Source organism: Cucurbita pepo, chromosome 20 (assembly GCF_057944985.1).
Source record: "Cucurbita pepo subsp. pepo isolate OVF chromosome 20, ASM5794498v1, whole genome shotgun sequence".
NCBI classification, from domain to species: domain Eukaryota; kingdom Viridiplantae; phylum Streptophyta; class Magnoliopsida; order Cucurbitales; family Cucurbitaceae; genus Cucurbita; species Cucurbita pepo.
The window spans coordinates 7907722-7923435 of record NC_141817.1 but is presented as its reverse complement, the minus strand read 5'-3'; positions in this window follow the sequence as shown (position 1 = coordinate 7923435).

The following is a 15714-nucleotide window of genomic DNA, read 5'->3' as shown; positions in this document are numbered from 1 at the left end:
TTCGAGGGCTCCAGAGAAGGAGTCGAGTCTCGATTTAGGTCTTAGGGGAGGCTCTATGGTGTACTTTGTTTGAGGATAGAATTGTTGGGGGAGGAGTCCCACCATGGCTAATTAAGGGAATGATCAAAGGTTTATAAGTAATGAATATATCTCCTTTGGTATGAGATCGTTTGGAGAAACTAAAAGCAAAGTCGTGAGAGTTTATGCTCAAAGTGGACAATGTCTTACCATTGAAGAAAAAACAACGCGAGTATAAATAGGAAATAGTTTAATACTCTATTGGGTAATGTAAATACATTATGTAATAATTGCAACAACTCAGTGCCCAGTTTTTTCATCACTCACATGTATTTTATAGGTCTTTAGATGTTTCATTGTTCTTTTTTTTTTTTTTTTTTCTTACTATAACTTATATATCTTAATTTGGATGAGGTACTTTTAAAGATGGGAGAATGAAAGAAGGAGAATAAGAGGGAGTTAATGCTTTAACGACACGAACACTAAATCTTTTATTTGTAGATTAGCTTTAAGAGAATTTTTGGTGTCCCCCAGAAAACAAAGCCGGCCGCTTCGTGTCGCATACCCATTGTGCGAGCATGACAACCCTACTAGGACTTTAACTATAAAGTGGATCAGTATAATTTTTCTTGTGTTGTTTTTAGATGTGTTCTTGTGTATTTTATCTCTCTTTCTATTGTGTACATGCACGTACACAGACCTTCTACCTGAACTTTACCATTAGGATTATAATTGAGGATGAGTTGTGGTGACCTTTGAGGAGTTAAATGTGATGACGGAGAATTAAGGAAAAAAAAATTGTTCTACATCGATTAGATTTTCAAAGTCCAAAGGTGAACTCTAATATAAAAGAAGGTCCCTTAGCTTACTTTGTCATTAAAATTGCTCAGTTTCGTCCTATTTTGACAACTCAGAACTAGAGAATTCATATTCTGATGGCTATAACTTGACTCATTTGATTTAGATCTGATACGCTTAGATCTTTTACTACCATTTTTTACTCTTCAAGATACGTCTTTTGACACTTTTAAAGATGTTTAAAGTTAGTATAGCTACTGTCTTGCCTATTTAAATTACTTATAGATAAGTTCTTAGATTATTTTATGCAAATGAGGTGAGTCAATTACCCTAATAGAATTCTAAATTATAATTGTAGGACTCATTAGATGAAATTTGAGTTCAATAATCAACTTTTTAAGCTAGCATCAACGATGTGTAATGACCTTGTCTTAAACCAACCAACTAAGCAGTTCTATGGTTGGATGCCCACATACTTAGTTTAATGACTTATATGTTGTATGAATAACACATACATTATGACATTTGTACGTGTCATATTTTGTGATGTTATGATATTTGATGTGTGATATGTTATGTGACGATTTATGATATGATATGAGTTATGCTATAATATGAAGGTTATATGATGCATGAACCTCCATATGTCACATCATGTATACTATGTTAGCATGTTAATATTATGCCTATGAGATATTGAAAAGTCATATATGTTAACCATAAAAGATATACCTATAAACGTATGCATGTGTAATAGAAACGTTATGTCATGAAAAAGAATGGAGTTATGATTTGCATCATAAGTATGAATCATGATTTGAAACTATGGGACCTCAAACATACTTTATTTCACATGCATCGGGATACTTCTCTAATGATTAGTACGACGCATACACTATGATATTATGTACACCAAGATATTGTGTGCACTCCTTTGCTTCTATGGCTTTCAGCAGCGTGAGTATACACTAGCCCATAGGTAGGCCTAGAAGTACATATACGAGCCCTCTAGTGGGTACATGTGCACGTACATGGGTCGTGTGTAAAGAAGTACTACCATCCAACTCTGCCCAGATTAGAAAGTAGAAACTAAAGCCATGATATTTTATAAAAGGATAAGTTTGTCTATGATTGCATGTGATTGCATTTCTCAACTCCAACCGTTGAGTTACTTACCAAGTATTTCTTTAAATACTTAAGTGACGTGTTATATCTTTTCAAGTAAAGATAAGACACCCGACGGCATCAATGTGGAGGCCATGGAAATAATGTTAGAGCAGCTGCATTTACCTTTAATGGTGTAACCCTTAGGTTAGATTAGGGCATTTTCACTACTTTAAAATTCTTATTATTTCAATTTCGCTGTCACATCATTATTATTTTTTAATGAACTTTACGAATGTTTAAGTCTATGAAAACGTTTTAGTTAATTATTTTTCAAGTATTTTTTCGCATATATTAAACATATCATGCATGTGCATTCACGATCAGATCTAACTTATTCTAACTTTTTCTTGCATAAAAATGGAAATCGAGGGCAGCCGACATTTCGTCTTTACACAATAGAGCATGTCGCCATGCATGGTTTGATAGCTGATTATTTGTGTCTATATTACATGTTTGTCACTAAATGATTTATTACTATTTGTGTTTTTATGTTTGTCCGTTTTTACTTTTAGTTACTATCATACTTTTTCTTAAATAAACTTCTTTTTTTTTTCTTGTACTATAATCATTTTTTTTTTTTCTCAAATCATGTGGTTTTTCTTTCTTTATAGTCATTTTTTTCTCATATTAAATTGACAAGATTCTACCACTCATCTTATCTTGTTTAAATTGAGTCAATGATTCATTTTTCTTTGATGGTACTTCGTCTTTGGGTTAAAAATGGGTCAAATACTACTTTAAGAAATGATGGTACCTCGTCTCATCATTCCATTTTATCTTTGTCGTTAGAGAAAAATTGTGATATGTAACAGTCCTAATCCACGTTAGCAGATATTGTTCTCTTTGAGCTTTCCCCTCGCTGCTTTAAAAACACGTTTGCTAGGAAAGGTTTCCACACCCTTATAAAGGGTGTTTCGTTTTCCTCCCCTACCAACGTGGGATTCTCACAATTCACCTCCCTTCGGGGCCAAGCGTTCTCGCTGGCACTTGTTCCTTTCTCCAATCGATGTGGGACCCCCACGAAATCCACCCCCCCCCTCTTCGGGGCCCAGCGTCCTTGCTGACACACCGCCTCGTGTCTACCCCTTTTGGAGAAAAGTCTCCTCACTGGCACTCATGTCTATTGTTGGAGAAAGTTCGACATTGGCTAATTTAGGGAATGATCATAGGTTTGTGCTCAAAATGGACAATATCATACCATTGTAGAGAGTTGTGTACCACTAACATTTACCCCCTTCGGGAGAGAGCCTCCTCGCTAGCACACAGTCCGGTGTCTAGCTCTAATATCATTTGTAACAGCCCAGGCGTACTGCTAGCATATATTTTTCTATTTGGGCTTCCCCTCAAGGTTTTTAAAATACTCTCTAAAGGTGTGGAAACTTTTTCCTAACTTGATTTGGGCTTCCCCTCAAAGTTTTTAAAATACCCTCTAAGGGTGTGGAAACCTTTTCCTAACTTGACACGGGAAGCTCAAAGAAGACAATTTTCGGTGGATCTGGGCCATTACAAAACAGAATCTTTCTTCAATGTTCGAAAATTGTTCATTCCGTTTATTATCTTTTAAAGTCATTTATTACAATCTTCACATTAATCGTTCAAATAGCATATGAGACCATTTTAGGCCGTCAAATTTCATCATACATTCCGTGTATGGTCGAGCTTATCAACTAAAAGAACAAATGACCTGCAATCATTCCAAATGAAGACATCACAAAAAAACAAATGAGAGGGAAAAAAAATAGAGAAGTTGAGAAAAAATAAAAAGATTTATTTTCTCAAATCAGGACAAAACTATATTCCTCATTATTTAATATCACTTAGTAAGGACAATTAAATTTACTTTTTTTTAAAAGACAACAAAAAGAAAGACCCATAAATAAATAATAAAAAAATTGTTCCTTAAAAAAATAATGGAGAAAAATGCGGATTAGAGCTCTTATGACGAGGCTTTCCAATAATAATAATAATAGTAGAAAAAAATAATAAAAATAATGTCGTATGGAGTGAGTAACTTTTGTCTGTTTGCTTATAAAGTTTTCAAAATAAAGTTGAGGTCAAATTACAATAATCAAGTTCGAGAAAGGTAACGATTCTAGTTTTTTACTAACCTAAAGTCGTTTATTGTATGTGTGATGTAACATTTTTGTGAAAATATTCATTTAAAATGACTTCATAAAACAATACTATGAATTTATATATTCAAGAAAAAGATCTTAATACAATAGAAAACAAATATTAAAATAAACATAAGTAAATATAAAACTAGTAATGCCCGGTACTAACTTAAGATCTATAAAAATTAAATGCAACTACCCTATGCATGTGTTATGGTCTTTAATTGTGATGTTGTCGTCAATCGTACGTGGTGTTTTTTCTTTACCTAAAATACTGAGTAATTTAAGAAATACTTAGTAAGTGACCCCACTATTGGGATCAGAGAATGCAAACACATACAATCAAGAGTTGGGAAAAACATCGTAGAGGTGACCTCTAATCCGAAAAAATTGGATGTGTAGTATTTTACTATACACGGCCCACCGTGCGAGCGTGAGCCCACCAAGCAGCTTGCACACCCCCTAGGCCCATCAAAATCAGGCTAGTTGGCTGTAGCTAGACATCTGAAGATACAACAAACCCTCGAATATCATGCAAGGCATGATGATCATTATCATCATATTGTATGTGTCCGTACTCATCATCATAAAATGGGAAGTAACCCAATGTAAATGAACATACATGAGGTTCTTGTAGTTTTCATCTTTAAATCATTTATGTAGCACAACTCCACACATCCTTGACATATTTCTACATAACATGCATGCATAACCTTTCATACATTCATCATTAATAACATCATTTAGGGGTTGTGTATCAGAAAACTCTTCTTCACACTGCGAGATAGCATCATATTATGTCATATCATCATACATCTTAGGTCATCATGTCATGCTACATCATCATCCTAACGTATCGCAACAACATTGTACATCACATCATCATAACATCATAGTATCATCGTATCATATCATAACATCATATCAAAGCACATCATAACATATTGTAGTATCATCATAACACATCTCAATATCATCACAACATACATGACACGTGAAAGGGCCATTGGGCTCGTGTCATCATACATAAGACAAGTCTTCTGACCTTTCGATAATAAGGTCACTTACTTGGTTGGCCTAGGCCGAAGCTACTACGACCTCTTGATGCTAACTTATCACCACTATTTGAAATTTAATTCTACCTAAGGAGTTCCACAATTATAAACTAGCATTCTAGTCTAGAATTGACTGATTTAATTTGGCATAAAATAATTTAAACTTACTCATAATAATTAAAACTAACTAAATCTAATTTTGCATAAAATAATTTATACTAACTCCAAAGATTTAAACTAGCTAAAAGTAGTCATTCTAACCTTAAACACTTCAAAATATTTAAACTAGCTAAAAGGTAGTCGTACTAACCTTAAATGGTTCCAAAGAGTTGAAACTAGAAGGAAAAGGTCCGAGTGTATCAGACCCAAGTCGGATTAGTCAAAATACTAACCTGGAGCCATAAAAAAATGTATTCTACGACTGGCTTCGAACCCTTCGAGTAGAGGTCAACTCCCCACTACTTAACTTAAGGATAGCTATGTGCGACAATTTACTCTTTGATTTTTTTTTTTTTTCTTCTAATTTTTGGGTTATTACAAAATAATAATAATAATAGTAGTAATAATAAATGAGCTACTTTGTATGAATTTCTTTTCGGTTCAAAAGAAATTAGTGAATATTATGAAATTTGATTTAAGATATAAAGTTATTTGTGGAATATATTTTATATAGTAGTAAACCGTTAGAATATTTTATCTTTTTAAGTTAGATTTTTTCCTTATGGTAGGAATTAGTTGGTAACTTGTATACAAGAATGTGAATATTAACGAAGATTGAATTTTCGATAACTTTTGATTCCACTTATGTTTCTCATTCTTAGTATCAGAACATGAGTAAAGAAAGAACAAAAGAAATGTGGCAGAGAGATCAGAACAGTGGACGACCACCAATGAATTGGGATCACATTCCACACGATATATCATTCTTTTAAGCCTACATTGCAAAAGTTTTAATTTTTGGTGTCTATAGCAATTGTCACTGATTGAGTGATTGAGCACAGCAAATCATCAATATTTTTACTCTCAACAATAAAATCAAGAACATATTCATTATCAAGATGTTGCCTGTAGCTATCCAGATTTCGTCACCAACATGTAGTCTCCTAATCTCAATTTGGGTCTTGAATTGACTACAGATATTCTCAATCATTCTCCTAGACCGAGAACTGTGGTTGCCAAACTATTTTCGATCGTCCAATATCAAGACTATGTTATAAGCATCTTCATTCTCACCAAAGCTCAAAGGTGGCATGCTCAAGATGTTTGTATTTTCTTTCACAACATCTTTAGAGGATTCAGTGATAGAATGATTAGATGATGAGCAAGCTCTCAAGTTAAAAAATCTATATCCATTATCACTAACAATAATCTTTGGCACATGCCCCTTATTAGAAGAACCTGTCGACCTATTTTCCCTTCCAAAGTGATGAGATAGCCTTGTTCAGGTTATCCTTTGAAACTTCTTTAAAGGAATAAAAAACTTAATGCTTAGAGTAGCCCATGCTCTCAGGTGATTCAAGGGGAACCTCGATCTTGGTGTTGTTAAATATCAAAATTTCCTTATTTGCGTAATTAGCCAAATCCAGTTTTAAATTTTCGAATGTTGATTTAACACATCCTTATTACATTTATCATTCTAATAAGACCGGATATTCAGTTGTTCCAATCAAATTAAATGGGAAAAATTATCAATCCTGTAGTAAATAATTTATACATGAACCAAGAAAACCATGTTGGGAGTTCTGAGGACTCGTACTACCATATGAAAACTATTAAAATATCATCACTACCCCAATAGGGTTAAGCCCAACCATCATTGTATGAGTAATTATATTTATGTTAAGAAAATGATTTAGGATTATAGAATAAATTCAGAAAAAATGATTTAGGAATTTTAGGAATAAATTTAGGAAATGATAAGAGACTTTAGGAAAAATGTTGAGAATATTTAGGAATTGATTGCCTATCATCTAGTATAAATACCCATCCACCCTACTTAGTTTATCATCCCAAGAAATCCCAAGTAGTAGTTTCTACATAGTATTTTGTAAATCTCTCCTCGATTGGTCTTAATAGAGTGTGCGAGTATTTTCCACAGAGAGTTGTGTTCAACAATCTGGTATTAGAGCGAGGTTAGTGTAGGTTATCTGATCTCTTGGAATTCTTAGTATGCTCTGTGGTTGCAGCTCTGTCTAATCTTCCACATCAGAAATGATTTCTTGAGATTATTAGTGAGTGAGTTTCTTTTGTGTCGTGAGTAGTCTGTGACTCTGCAAGTCTTGTGTCGAAAGAGCTTGTTTGGTATTACTGAGGTATAGCCAACACAATGGGTGATTTCCAAATCGTTGGAGAATCAAGAAACTCAACGACACAACTACAACACGTGGGAAACATGCATGATGTCCTATTTACAAGAACATGATCTTTGGGAGATCGTTGGCGGGTGCGAAACTACGGCCGCTAGAGGATGATTCTAATGGCGCCTTGCGCAAATGGAGAATCAAAGCAGGCAAAGCAATGTTTGCCTTGAAGACCACAATCGAAGAAGAGATGTTAGAGCATATTTGGGATGACAAGACATCGAAAGAAGTATGGGACACGTTCATGATATTGATCTCGAAGAAGAATGATACGAGGCTACAACTTCTAGAGAATGAGTTGTTGTCAATTTCACAACGTGACATGACGATTGTTCAGTACTTCCACAAGGTCAAGTCGATATGTCGGGAGATTACTAAACTAGACCCGAAGTCTGCCATTGTAGAATCTCAAATGAAGAGGATTATAATCCATGGATTATGACCAGAATATAGAAGCTTTATTATTGCTGTACAAGGATGGCCCAGTCAACCATCACTTGTAGAGTTCGAAAATTTGTTAGCCAGCCAAGAAGCCATGGCTAAACAAATAGGAGGCATCACATTGAAGGGTAAAGAAGAAGCACTCTACACAAGTGAAAGTCAGAGCAATAATAGGCCGTCTACAAAACACGGATACAATGGTGACAAAAGAAGAAATCCCAAGGAACTGTACAACCAGGGAGAGCTCAGAAGAACGATAACAATAACTCTCGTGGGAAAATATTTGAGGGCATTTGCTACAATTGCGGGAAGAAGGGCCAACATGTCCAGAGATTGTTGGTCCAAGAAAAAATCTGTCGAAAGCAATGTGGCATTCTCCAACATGGAGATGGAGGAGGAATGGGATGTAGAGGTACTGTATGCTACAGAAGAAGATGAGCTAGCACTCATGGTGATGAGGGGAGACTGATAAGATAAGGAAATCAATACAAGGGGAATAAGATTCGGATTACGTTGTTGATCGAATATCTCAAGGCAAGAACATTGTTTGAGATTTGAATCACTCCACAAGCAAGATCGATCATGTCTAGCTTGAATGATTCTTGTTGATCAAATATCTCAAGGCAAGAACACTTGATTGAGATTCGAATCACTCCACAAGCAAGATTGATCATGTCGAGCTTGAATGATTCTACATGCAACCTAAACTACATATAATTGCAAAGAAACTTAGCCATTGACTAAAGAAAAGCACAAATGCTTCTTTTACTATATTTTCCAAGTCTCCCTACAAATACAACATACAAGGCTTTATATAGCCTCAAAAATGAAACTATTAAAGTTCTTCCAATAGTTGTAACATTCATACTTCATGGCCATAATTAGCCATTATGTAAATGTAACCGAAATTAAATAAAAAGTCTTAAAATACAATAACTCTAAATTACTCTAAATTGTAACCCACCCAAAATTTATAACAATCAAACACTTCATTCTTCTTCAATGTGGCATGAATTGAAACATCTTTTGATAATTTTGACAACATTTTCTTCACATCTTCATTGAAGTATTGGTATGATTGATGTCTTTTGGTTCATATCAGAGACCATATCGATTATGAGAATGATTGGATAATTGATTCAGGATATTCAAACCACATGATTGACGATCAAAGTGGTGCAATGGAAGAGGGGTGGCCCTTAGAGAAGGAAGTATAACCAGGCCTTGAGTAAATTGAAGAAATTCTTCTGATGGAAGAGAAAACTGAAGAGATTCTTCCACAGAAGACGGGGGAGCAAACTGTACACATTTGCTTCAGTTCTGATGTGCCTGAAGATTCAAGTGACACTAGTGTTGGTGAGCAATAAGTGACTCAACTAAGTGAACGTAGTGAAAAACAAAGGGCACCTCAACAACTAAGGCAGTTAGAAATAATCCAAAAGGCAAGTCTAGAATATGTCAACACAACTATTGTAGAAGACGGAGTTAATAAGCCAAAAATATATGAGGATGTATCACAAAACTCGATTTGACAGAAATCGATTGAGGAAGAAATTATATCCATGGAGCAAAATCAAACTTGGGAACTAGTGCCAAGATCAAGAGATGTTAAATCTATCTTTTGCAAGTGGATTTACAAAATAAAGTGTACCCCGGATGGATCAATCGTGAGATACAAAACTCAGACTGTAGATCCAGGGTTCTCTCAACAATATGGACTAGACTATGATGAAACATTTAGTCTAGTGGCAAAGATCATTATCGTACAACATTGGAAATTATGGCAGATGGATATGAATAATGCTTTATTGCATGAAGAATTAAACAGAGAGTTCTACATGAACCAACCAAATGGACTTGAGAATGAAGTTGGAGTTGTTAGTCAGTACATGTGAAGTCTGAAGAAGCTTCCTTTGGATGCGGCTCGATGGACCTTGAGATATGTCAAACAATATCACAACACTCGAAGGTCAAGTATCGGGTATGTGTTCAAGCTCAGTTTGAGAACAATCTTTTGGTGTAGGAAAAGACAACCAACAGTATCATTGTCTATTAGAGAAACAGAGTACAAAGCAGCGACTGGAGCAGCTCAGGAAAGTACATTGCTGAAACTCTTAACGGAAGATTGGCACCAGAAAATTGACTATCCAATACCACTTCATTGCGACAACCAATCTGCGATACGCCTAGCAAAAAATTTGGTATTTCATGCTAGAACAAAGCATGTGGAGGTACACTACCATTTCATTAGAGAGAAAGTCTTGAAGGAAGAAATCGAGATGCAACAGATCAAGACAGATGATCAACTGGCAGACTTATTTACAAAAGGGCTGAATATTGGCAAACATGAGAGTTTTCACTGTCAGCTCAATATGGTGCAACGAATGAGGACTAGTGTTGAGGGGGAGTGCTAAAATATCATCACTGGCGCAATAGGGTTAAGCCCAACCATTGTATGAGTAACTATATTTATGTTAAGAAAATGATTTAGGATTATAGGAATAAATTTAAGAAAATGATTTAGGGATTTTAGGAATAAATTTAGGAAAATGATTTAGATACTTAAAAAGAAATTTTAGGAATTGATTACCTATCATTATCATCTAGTATAAATATCATCCACCCTACTTAGTTTATCATCACAAGAAATCTCAAGCAATAAAAAGTAGTAGTTTCTACAATGTGTTTTGTAAATCTCTCCTCGATTGGTCTTAATAAAGTGTGCGAATATTTTCCACAGAGAGTTGTGTTCAACAAAAACAACTTAATAATATTACAAGCATATTGCAATTCTGATTGGGGTGGTTGTGAACTACCAGGCGGTCATAATATTACAAGCATATTGCGATTCTGATTGGGGTGGTTGTGAACTACTAGGCGGTCTATTTCTAAGTTTTGCATTATGAAATTCATTTAGTTCTTGGAAGTATACCAATGTGTCTAATTTTGCATGAAATTCATTTATTTTCTAAAAGTCTAAAAATCATTTATTTTCTAGAAGTCTAAAAAAAACACGAATATGTTCAGATCATCAGCAAATACTTGTTTAGAGTTAACTTAGCATGTGTTTTCACTTCAGCTTTTAGAGTTAGACATATGTTTTTATTAAAGCTTTTAGAGTTAACTTGGCAGAAGTTTTCCCTAAAGCTTCTTAGAGTTAACTTGGTAGATGTTTTCACTACCCTTTGAAAAGGTATCAATTTGATTTCCTAAAAGATAAGTTGGGTGTGATTGACATACATGCAAATATTATGAAATTTGATTTAAGATATAAAGTTAGGGTTAGTAGTATATTTTCTATTTTTAGAAGTTAGTTGGTAACTTCTATCCCATCCCCTTACAATGGGAATATTAAAGAAGATTGAACTTTTGATCTTACTTATGTTTTAGTAAGCATATATACTCACGTATATCTTTGTCCTTAGTTTGGTTGCAAGCTAGAAAGTTGGTCTATCTATAGCCTTCTAATTGTTAGTCTTCTTGAACGACATTTATTTATCCTTGGACCTCAGCATGTAACTTAGTTACATTGGCATTGCTTATCCCGGGCTTCTAGCTTATTAATCTTGTGGAGAGACATGGATTCATTTCTAGCCCGCAACGTAATATATCACGTGTGACAACTCTTGACACTGTTATTATGGTGGCATGTGTTTATCCCTAACCTCTAACTAGTTGTAATGATGCTTGTTTATCCTTGACCTTTAACTTATTACTCTTGTTGAGAGTAGGTTTATCTATGGTCTACGACGTATTAGGTTATGGGACACTTGTTTATGCATGGCCCTTTACATTGTTATTATGGTGGCGCGACACCGTTGTTATGGTGGTGCTTGCTTATTCCCACGTATCCTAGCTTTGTTGCAATGGTGTTTGTCTATCTCTAACCTCCTACTTGTTATCTTTGTTGAGTGGTGTTTGTTTATCTCTAACCCTCAACGTACTTGTCAAGTGGCACTTGTTTATCTCTACCCATTGACATCGTTGTTGTGATAACACTTTTATCTCTAGTCTTCAATTTGGAACTCTAGTTGAGTGATGTTGGTTCATTTCTGCCTCTCAATGTAATATATCGGTGACAATTATTTATTCATGTTCTTGACACTGTTGTTATGGTGGTATTCATAATTTCTTATATGATGCTTGTTTATTTCAATTCTCGAGATTATTACTCTTGTTGAGTGGTACTCGTTTATCCATAGCCCTCGTCACGTGTCTATGGTGATAATACCTTCCCCATATGCAAAAGACCCTCAAATACTAAATCTTTTATTAGTAGACTAGCTTAGCATATCTTGAAATAAAGTTTGGTCACTTTGCCTCGTAAACCCATAATGAAAGCTCTAACTACTTCTCACATTATGGTGTGATAACGTTATAGTAATTTCACGTGCAAACAATTCAATATTTGCCATCATTCTCTCGATTTTTACGTGTGGATATAATTCTTTTATCATAAAATTATTACAACGCTGTGCATTGCCTAACCTATTTTCTTCCGGTAAACTTTCAAATATTATGAACTAAATTTTAATTTTCTTCTAGTTAATTATTTTTTGTTATTTTGGCATTATCTTTCTAAATTGTTTTTAAAAATTAAAAAACTAAAAAATATATTGAAAAAATGAGGGATTTTAAATATGAAGGGAATAACCAATAATTTGTTGTCTACCCTATCATCATCATCCACGTGTGAAAAAGACAAAACAGCCACGAAACCACACGTAAACTTCCACTAGTTCTCACAAGCACACGTGTAGACTACGTCAGCAAAATAAAGGCAGATGGAAATTGACGTGGCAAATTATAAACCACAGTCTTATATTATAAGAAAAAAGAAAAAGAAAATGACTCTTTTACCCAAACCTGCGGCAATTCCTTCTCCATTTGCCTCACCAACCCCCCTGCCGCCCCCACCAACTCCTTTTATTTTTATGCTCTATTTTCTCTCTCAAAAAAATATTTAAATTTAATAAAATTATATTTTTTTAGAACCTTACGTACAGATGTCCATTTATCTCGTGGAGATTCACTTCCTATAAACGGAGAATAAGAGAATGAGCGGGGTGAGCTTATCCCTGCCCCGTCCCCAATCCCAACTATATATATATATATATATATATATATATATATATATATATATATATGTAACAGCTCACTGCTAGTAGATGTTGTCTTTTTTGGACTTTTCCTTTTGGACTTCTCCTCGAGAGTTCTTCTCTTCAACTGATGTGGGATATCACAATCTTGGACCGTTACAATATATATATATATATATATAAATTATTCTAGCTAGTTTTGAATGACTTTTTAAATATTTATAAATGGGTATTTAAAATTAAAATGTGGAAATGTGTGTGTGTTTGTTTATTTTGAACATAAGATAAGATAGGAGGGTGGTTGGAATGAAATAAACATATAATGTATGGAAGGATTAGTTTGAATTTTGAGGAATTAAATATATTATTTTAAAATAATAATATTAATTATGAATTTTGGAATTCTTATTTGTCACCAAAACAATTGATTGAAACCAAACAAATGTGTTTGTGTAATGGGTTGGTGAGCTGATTTCACAACAAGCATGCTTCATAAAATATTGTCTTTTCACAACAAAAATTAAAGAAAAATAAATAAAACATTTGGATGCCTCAATTTTAGATTTTAATGCTTTTCTTGTTCTTCAATTATTCAAAATAATAATTTTGGAGTGCATACGAGTGGATTAGGTTTGAATTTTTTTGAACCGACTCGAAATTTTTGAATTGGTTAGATTGGTGATTAGAGCAACTCGAACAAAATTCATAACCCAACCTAATCCTATCACTAACTAGAGCAACTCGTATACGCTTAGGATGGGTTCGTGTTGGAACATTTTTTAGATCGAACCCAATTGTTTGAGTCGTCAATTTTTGCTTATTAAATAATGAATTCAACCCAATTCAACTATAGATTTTTTGGGTTTGGTTGATTTGAGATATTCGGACTCAAAATGTTAGTTCATAAAACATCTATTTATTTATTTTGAAATATTTAATTAAAATTTACGTTCGTTTTATAATTTTTTTAAAAAAATTAAATGTAAATGTGTATCTATATATATATATATATATATTTAACGTTAAAAGTAGAAGTAAATGAAATAGTCTTAAAGCATAGGGAAAAAATTAGAATATAATCCATAAATTAAACACATGTTGAAATAAATGGAATTAAAAATAAAAATCTTTTGAACAATAATTTTAATAAACTTAATTAAGCCGTCAAAAATATTATTTTATAGTGCGAATTTCTTGACCGCCGCCACTTGTGGGCGGCGGTGATTGACCTTGACTTCGTCATACTGCGGCTGAACCAACCGTCTATATTTGACCATTTTTCAATTAATTTAGTGAATAATTCAAATTGCTAACGCCTCGACCAACCATTTTGCTTTTAAATTTATGATTATAATTAGTATTTCTCTCCACATGACCCACAGATGAGCATCGGTTCTCAAGACAGGCTTTTACACCTTCTAAGTTTGGCTTGTCAAACCAATACTCACTAATAAACTCTTTACTGAATAACACATACAGAAAGGATCATCAATACATCATAGTAAACATAATGTCATAAATAATATACTATATTGTACGCATCCGTACATATCATAGTGAGGAAGTATCCCAATACACGTGTCACACAAATATGCATGAGATTCCCATAGCTTATAGTCATGTTATAAAATGTGATGCAAAATAAACTTCCAACATCTCTAACATAATAAAGGTGTGAATCATGCTTACATAATCACTATGCATTCTCTATTACACAGCTTTAACTTCCATAGCAATTTCTATGTTGGGTTATGCATCATCTCGACCAAATTTTATCACTTTTATACTTCGTGGTATGATCATATCATCACGTGGCTTATCATGACATAACACACTTGTCTTAGTGTAACATGATGTAACATAGAACATGACATATGGTAGCCTAGTATCACATAGCATAGCATGACTTATCATAGCACAACATAACATATCATATCAAAACATAACATAAAATCACATAGCATATTCTAGCAATACATTGCATAGCATACATAACATAGCATAACATAATGTTCAAGCATACGACATAGGTAGGGGCCATGAGGCACGTGTCGTCATACATAAGACAATTCTTCCAACCATACCGATAGTGGAGCCACTTACTTAGTTGGCTTGAGCTGAAATTACTTAATAATCCTAAAGCTGATTGAGGTAGGAATGGTGTCAAATACTCTATACTGAGCCGAATAAGCCGCCAAGCTAAGCTAGGAGCCGTATGCAAGCTATTGTTTGGTTTTCAACTCAACACGCGCGACGTACGAGAGGGAGGGAGCTCATGTAACCATCCTATTTTCTAGTGAAATAGAGCTACTACTACATGTATGACAAGACTGTTAACTACAAAAACATTCCTTTAAAATATTTCATTAACGATGCCATGGACTTACATGTTAAAATAAATTCCTTAAATCAATCAAGAAGCGTATAAGAAACGAGAGTACAATATATTCAAAAACTAGAAACAAAACATTGCCCTAATCTAACCTAGAACTACAAAATAAGATTAAACGCAACTACCATAGGACTGGTTCCATGGTCTTCACACGTCGCTTCCGTCATCTATACAAGGGTGCCTTGCCTTTACCTGAAATGTAAAAGTAGCATATGGCTTAGTATTTTAAAAAATACTCATTAAGTGGCCTCACTATTGGGGCCGTGAATG